Genomic DNA, 10,037 nt, shown 5'->3' with positions numbered 1-10,037 from the left:
TGTGTATATACATACACTATTCTCCGCACTTTCCTGGGAGTGGGAGGGGACAGATAAGGGCTGATTCAGGAATACAACAAGGTACGTGGTCCAAGTATCTTCACCATCAAAAGTAACCCGAGGATCAGGAATAGCTGGGCCATCCCTAGCATCAGGAACAGGGTAGGAGCCCCTGGCCTCGGGTTGTCAAACAACAGAATCGTGACACCACCCTTAAGAGATATACAGACTCACATAGATGGGTTAAATCCTTTATTGGAAATGGATATTGTCACATATTTAAAACATTAGCAAAAAGCATGGACAAAATGTGTTAATTAAAAAATTAATTAGGCACTTTAGAATGCATGGATAAGCCAGCTTTTCCCAAGGAAATGTATTACAGTGATCTGTGAAAGGCAAAAAATGGTATGAAAATCTGTAAATTTCCTAATGATTCTGAAAGGAAAGAGGGAAATTATGAAAGGAAAATTATTCTGAAAGGAAATTATACTTATAATATCTTAAGATGTTTATAAAAAATATAATACTCTTATTATACCACTTAGAAATAAAGGAAGAATCTAGGTATATGGGCAAACAGCATTCCTATATAACTGTATTAACCTTGAATTCCACATTGAGACCATTAGGTTTGAGGGTATTCAGTTTGCATATCCATTCAAGTTCCCTACGTTTTGATAGATAGATAGATAGATAGATAGATAGATAGATAGATAGATAGATAGATAGATAGATAGATAGATAGATACACACGTGGTCAAAATTGTTGGTACCCTTTGTTTAATGACAGAAAAACCCACAATGGTTACAGAAATAACCTGAATCTGACAAAAGTAATAATATTATTATTATTATTATTATTTATTGTTATAGCGCCATTTATTCCATGACGCTTTACATGTGAGGAGGGGTATACATAATAAAAACAAGTACAATAATCTTAAACAATACAAGTCATAACTGGTACAGGAGGAGAGAGGACCCTGCCCGCGAGGGCTCACAGTCTACAAGGGATGGGTGAGAATACAGTAGGTAAGGATAGAGCTGGTCGTGCAGCGGTTTGGTCGATCGGTGATTACTGCAGGTTGTAGGCTTGTCGGAAGAGGTGGGTCTTCAGGTTCTTTTTGAAGGTTTCAATGGTAGGCGAGAGTCTGATATGTTGTGGTAGAGAGTTCCAGAGTAGGGGTGATACGCGAGAGAAATCTTGTATGCGATTGTGGGAAGAGGAGATAAGAGGGGAGTAGAGAAGGAGATCTTGTGAGGATCGGATAGTTGCGTGCAGGTAAGTAAAGGGAGACGAGGTCACAGATGTATGGAGGAGACAGGTTGTGGATGGCTTTGTACGTCATGGTTAGGGTTTTGTACTGGAGTCTCTGGGCAATGGGGAGCCAGTGAAGGGATTGACAGAGGGGAGAGGCCGGGGAATAGCAGGGGGACAGGTGGATTAGTCGGGCAGCAGAGTTTAGAATAGATTGGAGGGGTGCGAGAGTGTTTGAGGGGAGGCCACAGAGCAGGAGGTTGCAGTAGTCAAGGCGAGAGATGATGAGGGCATGGACTAGGGTTTTTGCAGATTCTTGGTTGAGGAATGAACGGATTCGTGAAATATTTTTGAGTTGAAGTCGGCAGGAAGTGGAAAGGGCTTGGATATGTGGTTTGAAGGAGAGATCAGCGTCAAGGATAACCCCGAGGCAGCGAGCTTGTGGGACTGGGGAGAGTGGGCAGCCGTTTACTGTAATGGATAGGTTCGTTGGGGGGGTCGCGTGAGATGGGGGAAAGATGATGAATTCTGTTTTGTCCATGTTAAGTTTCAGAAATCTAGCGGAGAAGAAGGATGAAATAGTGGACAGACATTGAGGGATTCTGGTTAGTAGGGAGGTGATATCTGGTCCAGAGATGTAGATCTGTGTGTCATCAGCATAGAGGTGATACTGAAAGCCATGAGATTCTATGAGCTGTCCCAGGCCAAAGGTGTAAATGGAGAAGAGCAGGGGCCCTAGGACTGAACCCTGTGGGACACCGACAGATAGAGGGCGAGGTGAGGAGGTGGTGTGTGAGTGGGAGATAATAAATAAAAGATCTATGAAAATGAACAAATGAAAGTCAAACATTGCTTTTCAACCATACTTCCACAGAATTTAAAAAAAATAAAACTCATGAAATAGGCCTGGACAGAAATGATAGTACCCCTGAAAATAATGTGATGAAAGGGACATGTTAAATCAAGGTGTGTCCACTAACTAGCATCACAGGTGTCTACAATTTTGGAATCAGTGAGAGGCCTGTATATAGGGCTACAGATACTCACTGTGCCGTTTGGTGACATGGCGTGTATCACACTCAACATGGACCAGAGGAAGCGAAGGAAAGAGTTGTCTCAGGAGATTAGAAAGAAAATTGTAGACAAACATGTTAAAGGAAAAAGTTCTAAGACCATCTCCAAGCAGCTTGATGTTCCTGTGACTACAGTTGCACATATTATTCAGAAATGTAAGATCCATGGGACTGTAGCCAACCTCCCTAGACATGGCCACAGGAGGAAAATTAATGACAAATCAAAGAGACGGATAATACGAATGGTAACAAAAGAGCCCAGAAAAACTACTAAATAGATTAAAGGTGAACTTCAAGCTCAAGGAACATCAGTGACAGATCGCACCATCCATCGCTGTATGATCCAAAGTGGACTTCATAGGAGACGACCAAGGAGGACACCATTGTTGAAAAAATCATAAAAACGCCAGACTGGAATTTGCCAAACTACATGTTGACAAGCCACAACGCTTCTGGAAGGATGTCCTATGGACAAATGAGACAAAAATGGAACTTTTTGGCAAGGCACATCAGCTCTATGTTCACAGATGGAAAAATTAAGCATATCAAAAAAATAACACAGTCCCTAGTGTGAAACATGGAGGAGGATCTGTTATGTTCTGGGGCTGCTTTGCTACATCTGGCACAGGGTGCCTAGAATCTGTGCAGGGTACAATGAAATCTCAAGACTATCAAGGGATCCTAGAGAGAAATGAGCTGCCCAGTGTTAGAAAGCTTGGTCTCAGTCGCAGGTCATGGGTCTTCAAACAGGACAATGACCCAAATCACACAGCTATGCCTGTTTATCCACCATGTGAATTTGGAGTACTGCCCCCATTTTGTGGAGATAGATGATAGAAGAAGAAAGAAAGAAAGCTAAACAGCACCAATCCAGTAATATATGATTGAAAACCTCCAGATTCATTGACTGATAGATCTCATAATGTAAAGAGCAAACACGGTCTGTTGGAGATGAAATGTTGCATACTATGGGAATGGAAGGAAATGAAGTTTTCTGGCCCGACAACTTCTAACAGTAGATGGATATAGCTGGGTCACACTGGTCGCTGGCAGTTCTGAGCTCATGGCACTGCTGGACATCTGATTATTGAAGTGAAGTAAGCATGATGTGCCTTTAGTCTGCTGCAGTAATGTTCCTGCATCCATGGTCCCTCAATGCTGAGAACTCCAGGCAGATACTTGTATTAAGTATTAACTCTTCTATTTTATAAAGAATTCTTACTTATGCTAACTTTGCAATATTTTATCCTCAACCACCTAAAAAATGGTTTCACTGTATTGTACATGGTACAAAAGACTAGCACTGAGTTGGATTGGTACAGTGCTAACAGCAGAAAAGGGGAAATGTTTGATAGCAGGGTATCAATGCCATGACAACCCTGCAGTATCAATGAGATTTGCATTAATTCAATTTAGATAAGATATTCTTACCTTTATTTAACATTTCTTTTATATCTTTATAGCCTATTTGTGCATAATGTAGGGGCAGAGACCCTAATTCCAGTGATGTGTCACTTACTGGGCTGCATGTTATAGTTTCAATAAAAACACTGGTTTCTAAGCAGGAGATTATAAATGGAGGACTAGTAAACCTGCTGCCAGGTAGTCCTCCTGCTCTGTATAACCCACCACCACCAGTATTTTCAGGTTTCTGCCTATGCAGTGTACACAGAAAGCTGCCAATCAGTGGTGTGCGTGGAGTTATACAGAGCTCAGCATTCAGAGAGCTGCTAGATCTACAGCAGCGATAACAGTGATTTTACCAAAACTACAGCAAGCATCCCAGTAAATGATATATCACTGAAATCGGGGTTTCTGTACCTACATTATGCTTTTCTCGGTTTACAACATAGCAAAAACCTAGTGACAGATTCCTTTTAATAAACAAGATTCCAGAAAAATATTTTTCAAAATTGCCAAGCTATGGCTTTCAGTGGAACTGTATATGAACTTCTCAGACCAAGCAGTGTTCTAGTGCTGATGGGAAACTGAGACAACAAAAGGAAATATCACAGCAATAATATAAATTAGATGAAAAAGTCAATTTTATGGATTATTATCATCATCAGTGGCATCAGCAGCCCCACTTTCGTCCTCAAGCATGCTCTCATCACAGGTGAGGTGAGGGACCTTTTCATGTCTTCATCCCTGAGCAGATCATTTGCCCCACATGTCACCGCACTGAGATAACTCATATATTCATTTAATTATAAAAGGTGATCATCATCCATTGAGTGACAAGAGAATTAAAATAAATGGATATTCTACTTGTGATACAAAATCTGCTCTTTATCCTCTGATTTGTACGTGCACATTTTCATAAGTAGGACAAGCGGCCCAACTTGTTACAATACGGTTTAATGATATGTTACTAATATTACTGCTTCGAGATATATAGGATTCCATGTATAAATTCAAGAATTTTAATCAACTGCAGATCCAAAACATATAATACCATCTATTGTTAACATCCAGATACTTCCTAAACTAGAGTGAAAAATATAACCAGAAAAGTGGCATTTACATGGGCATTTCTTCAATACCATATCCAATTCAAAGTGGTATTTTACAGTCATGGTGGTTCTGCTCTCCTTATTGACCCTTCTCACCCCTCCTGTTCTTGGTATTGTCCTCTATTTCTTTATCCATACGTTAGCACTCCTCCATTAGCGGACCTACGGAAGCCAGCTGAGGTCAAAAGGCTCCTAATAGTATTTCTCCAGCATTCATTTTCTCTTCTTTTCCCGACATTTGAACGATATCCTCCAGGTTTTTCTTTCCTGCTGTCGGTGGTTAGGCTGAAATGCAATCAATAAAGCACACATTGTGTGGATTCTTGGAAAGCATTTCTGCCCTTCAGTTTATTAACATACTTACAAAACACACTATTAAAAACAGCATTTCAGTTGTTTGTCTGACTGGTTTCGCCACAACGGGCTTTTTCAAAGGCTCTCCCTTGAAAAGTTGTGGCAAACCATTATTTAGCAATTAGAAATTAGTAAGCTAATACTGAAAAGCAAAAGGGAGAAACAAAAATATAAAAAAGTAAAGAATAAATATGGAGAGAAGGCACTAATGCAACAGTTCTGTGATAGACCACATAATGTGATGGATGTAATATTAAAGAGAATAAACATTTATTACAAAGGGAGTTATATCAAATACAGAATCTTGAAATTCTGAAAAGACTTAAATGAGCATTGCAACAGTAATAAATTATGCAACGCATCTTTCTGAAAAGTATATGGCAGCACAGCTAGTTGCATCTGAGCAAAACAAAAGACTTTTTAAACAATGTCCTTTGGACCAAAGTGGAGATGTTTGGTCATAATACCTTGCACCATGTTTGTAGAAAACCATATCAGCCCAAATAACTCACTGTCAAGAATGGTAGTGGAAAGGTGAAAATTTAGGCTTATTTTGCTACCATGGGACATTGGCACATTTACGTCAATGAGTCAACCATGAACGCCTCGGTGTACCAAACTATACTAGAGCCAAATATGAAGCTAAATCTTAGCTGACCCTGGGTTATGCAACAGGACAATGATCCAAAGCACACCAGCAAGTCTACATCAGAATGGCTGGAAAAAAAGAATAAAGGTGTTTCAATGACCCAATCAAAGTCCAGTCCTCAATTTGATCGAAATGCTGTGGCGAGACCATAGGAGAGTTGTGCAGAAACAAATGCATTAAATCTCAATAAACTTTATGCAACCTTGTAAAGAAAAGTGGGCCACAATTCCTCAAGAATGATGGGAGCTACTGATAAAGTCATGCAGAGAACGACTACTTCACCTTATTGCTGCAAAAGGTGGTTCAACAAATTTTTGATTCATGAGTGTACCTAATTTTTCACATACTCTGTCTCCATTTTGGCCTAGTTTTTGTTACGTAAATAATAACACGATGTAATTTGCCATTTATTGTTGTTCATCTGAGCTCATATTTGCCTAATATTCAGATCTTCTCAGCACCAAGTTTTTCTTTTATATCCCAATACATAAAACTACAGAATTCAAGAGGGTGTATTTTGATTTTCTCATGACTGTATATAGATTTTGACCCAGATAGGCTAAAATATGATCTCTAACAGTGATGATATATTTTCATTTTTATTTGTATTTATTCATTTAGAGACTGTTTCTGCATTAGATATATTTATGGGTTCAAACCATGAAGTATCCAGACGTCCCACAGTGTATTTACTTCTTGTGCTAGATGCAAGGGCTAAAATAAGATCACTTGCAGGGGTCTTGTTTTATCCTCAAGCTATTTTTTCCCACTGGTGTGAGTTGGAAAAGCAAAGTTTTAAAAATATAAAGGAATATATTCTTCTCCTACTTGGGGGCATTCAGTCAGGCATATGGTATGCTATATTGGCTCAAACTCGAGCACACTGAAATTTTTTCCGTGGATTGGCTCTGTCAGACAAAAAATCAAACTTGTGTGAGTCCCCATAGACTGACATTGGTCTGGATACAATCGATATTTTGTCGGATCACACTCGGACCGAAAATACGCTTATCTGCACCGGCCCTTACTCTGTAATGTCTTACCTTATTTGTACAAGTCATTTCTGAATTATAACGTTCTCTGAAAAATATGTTGACACTATAGAAATTTAAAAAAAAATAAAATAAGTTGTTGCGTTTGTGCTTTTGCGTGTTTTATAACTTACTACTGACACTCCTGATGATGATAAACATTTCACATTTAACTTTTTAATTATTTCTCCGATGATTGTTTCTAGTTTTCCACTATTTAAAAATGCTTGAATGTAAGGAGAGGATTATGTATTATTAAGATATAGCTAGAAAATATGAGTGATTCCAGATCCCTTGTGTCTTGGAAATGTACTTAATTGTCTCTGATAGATGTGAATTTATATTCTTTTTGTTCTAAAAAAAATTAATTCTTTCAAAGACAGTGATTACATCAAGTTCTTCATGTATCCAACATTTTTCAAATAAAGAATTCACAAGGTAATACTCGCTTTCCTTACAGACAAAACAATAAAGAGAGTCTTTACTTTAAAAGTAATACACAGTTTTTGTTTAAAGGACCATTGTGTGAATGCTGCCAGAGGCAAGAATACCATGTGGTGTTTATGACAGTTTTAATATCGCCTTTTTTTAGTCTTATCTACAAGTGGATTCAAAAGTAACTAGAATATAAAGGAATTACTTATACTCTTCCTTCTCGATGGATCCACTTCTGGCTTTGGTTCAAAAATTTTGTCTGTAAAATCACCTTGAGGTCCCTGCTCCTTTGTGGCAGATTTTTTTTGGCTTTGGAATATGTTAATATGTTTCAGATTCTTATGTATTATTCAAGAAGAGCACTGTTTTATATACTGTTTTTTTAACATATTGTACATCTTTTTCAAGTTTCACAGAGAAGCTTATGGGCATACGCATGAAAAAATTCCACTCATAAACCATGCTTCGTTTTGAAAAAACACATCAATGCCCCAAAAAACACACTATAGATACTTAAAAGCACCTAAAAAAAACTTTTAGTTTTCCTAATTGCCTTATAGCTGTCTGCAGTGTTTAAAAATGCTACATTTCCTAAATTCCTAAATACAAGCCACAATCAAGGGTATATGGCAAATATTCATAATAAACTTGCATTAAAATATATCAAAGGCTCCATACAAACAGTTGTACGGAGATGGAGATGGATCAGCTGCCGTGTTCCCCCTGAATACATTAATGCTATTGTGGTGTAGAATGTGAATAATGTTTTGCTCCTGATATGTTTCCTTGTTATAACAATTGTAATTCCCCTGTGGGCTCCAGTAATAACTAACGGTCAAGTTTTTCTCAGTAACACAGCAGGCATAGAGGCAGTGTGAGGGTTAACAGCCAGCCCAGATTTGGGAGGGGGAACTGAGGGTTATTGCCAAGTTCAGGAAGCAACAAGTTAGTTGAGGGACAGTAGTGTAAACTATCAGCAGCAGTCTCCAGCATTGGGCTGCTAGGGACAACGTGGGCCGAATACTTGGGGAAGTGGATTGCTGAAAATACCCTTCCATGTGATTCCGTTTACCGGCCTGGTGGAATCTCGAGTTGGATGTCGGGTGCCTTGGGAGCACTCAGTCTGGGAAGTTACAGGGAAAAATGGACTCAGACTACATGGGGGACAAGATATTGCAATCCGAATATACTGCTGCAAGAAAAGAAGAATTCTTAGAGCTAGGGAAGATAGCAAGAGGGTACTCTACTCATACTGAGAACCAGGGCTGAAGTTGTGTCCTTAGTTAAGGCAAATCCACATTGGAAGCAAAGTGGCCACATGGCCAATAGACGATAGTTTGCTCCTATATGTAGGTAATACTAGTAGATCATATAATAACAGTTCAGGTATCAAAAGCATAATCCATTACGTGTGGCCATAAAGAAAAGGTTGACAAAACCGCAGATGGCAGTGAAACGCGCGTCGAGGTGCTATTTACCAGTCCACACATCCTTTTCATTATGGTCACAGGTAATGGATTATGCTTTTGATACCTGAACTATTATTATATGATCTATTAGTATTACCTACATGTAGGAGCAAATCATTATCGTCTATATTGGCCACTTTGCTTCCAATGTGGATCTAGCAGTATTCAGCTATATTGATCCCTACATTCATTGGGGCAGTTATTTTTTCAATATTTATGATTCACATACATCTGTAAAGATGTGGGGGTCATACTTTATTGTTTCTGTATCTATGTTTCACAATATAAAAATTATGTTTTTATGGATTACTTGTAATCTATTACAATATGAGTAATTGATCCATTTTAATATATTTTTAAAAAATTTTCATTTTAGTATATCTTGATCATATTGTGAATTTCTGAAAGGAATTATTTTTGGTTTCATCATTTCTATAATAATAGTTTAGTTTTCCATATATAAAGCTCCAAATAGCATACAAAGCTATAAATGTAAATGATAAAATTCTGGCTGCCTGCAGCTGTATATACATTCCTCAACATGGAGATTACAACAGTGAAAAGCAAAAGGTAGCCCAGGTGTATACTGCATGCAGTTTTATCTCTCAGTTGAATGTATAACTATAAGAAGCAAGCTCTTAAGCTGCAGGCTGCCAGAATGTCATAACTTACTGTAACTCTCTATCTATTATATACACTCCTCAACATGGAGATTACAACAGTGAAAAGCAAAAGTCATGGAATGACAGGATCGATAGACATGCTAACAATATGAAAATGATGAAAAAGTGGAACCATTTGCAAAATATCTTGATTTATTCAGTATTAAGTGTGAGCGCAATGTGCAGAAATACAAGTACTTACAGCCTTGGTTGATATCAATGAGGTTATTAATTGTCTGAGGAATGTTCTGCTTTCTGAAAGCACTTTGGAAAATCATCAAGATCCACTCCTGGCAGTTCCATTTGTAATTGCCTGTAATTGAAATCCTAAATGTGCTTTACCCCAGAAGACAAGTCTGGAGATGATGCAGGTCGATGTACCACATTTAGGCCATGAAGCTGGTCACAGTAGGACAAACAACATGTGGCCTGGCATTCTCTTGTTGAAAATGATTCCTGGGACACTTTATACTCCATGACCAAACTAATGTAAAATTTAGTGTACAGTGCATGAAAACTATAGGGGTCTGACTACTGTATATTATGACCCTCCACACCATAATCCCAGGAGTAGAAGTGGTTTGATGTTC

The 10,037-nt window shown here is 38.4% G+C and overlaps 1 long non-coding RNA gene across 1 annotated transcript in view; it reads right to left on the bottom strand.

The window, feature by feature from the left end:
* Nucleotides 1-4,051: 4,051 nt before the first annotated feature.
* LOC143785018 (uncharacterized) overlaps nt 4,052-10,037 on the bottom strand; it is an 86,632-nt gene continuing 80,646 nt past the window's right edge. The window contains exons 3-4 of the long non-coding RNA XR_013217946.1: nt 6,894-6,948; nt 4,052-5,132 (exon numbers count right to left, since the gene is read on the bottom strand). This is a non-coding gene — a long non-coding RNA (uncharacterized LOC143785018). The remainder of the gene's footprint in view (nt 5,133-6,893; nt 6,949-10,037) is intronic.

This window comes from Ranitomeya variabilis, chromosome 7 (assembly GCF_051348905.1).
Source record: "Ranitomeya variabilis isolate aRanVar5 chromosome 7, aRanVar5.hap1, whole genome shotgun sequence".
NCBI lineage: Eukaryota > Metazoa > Chordata > Amphibia > Anura > Dendrobatidae > Ranitomeya > Ranitomeya variabilis.
This window is presented reverse-complemented; position numbering and strand designations above follow the sequence as displayed.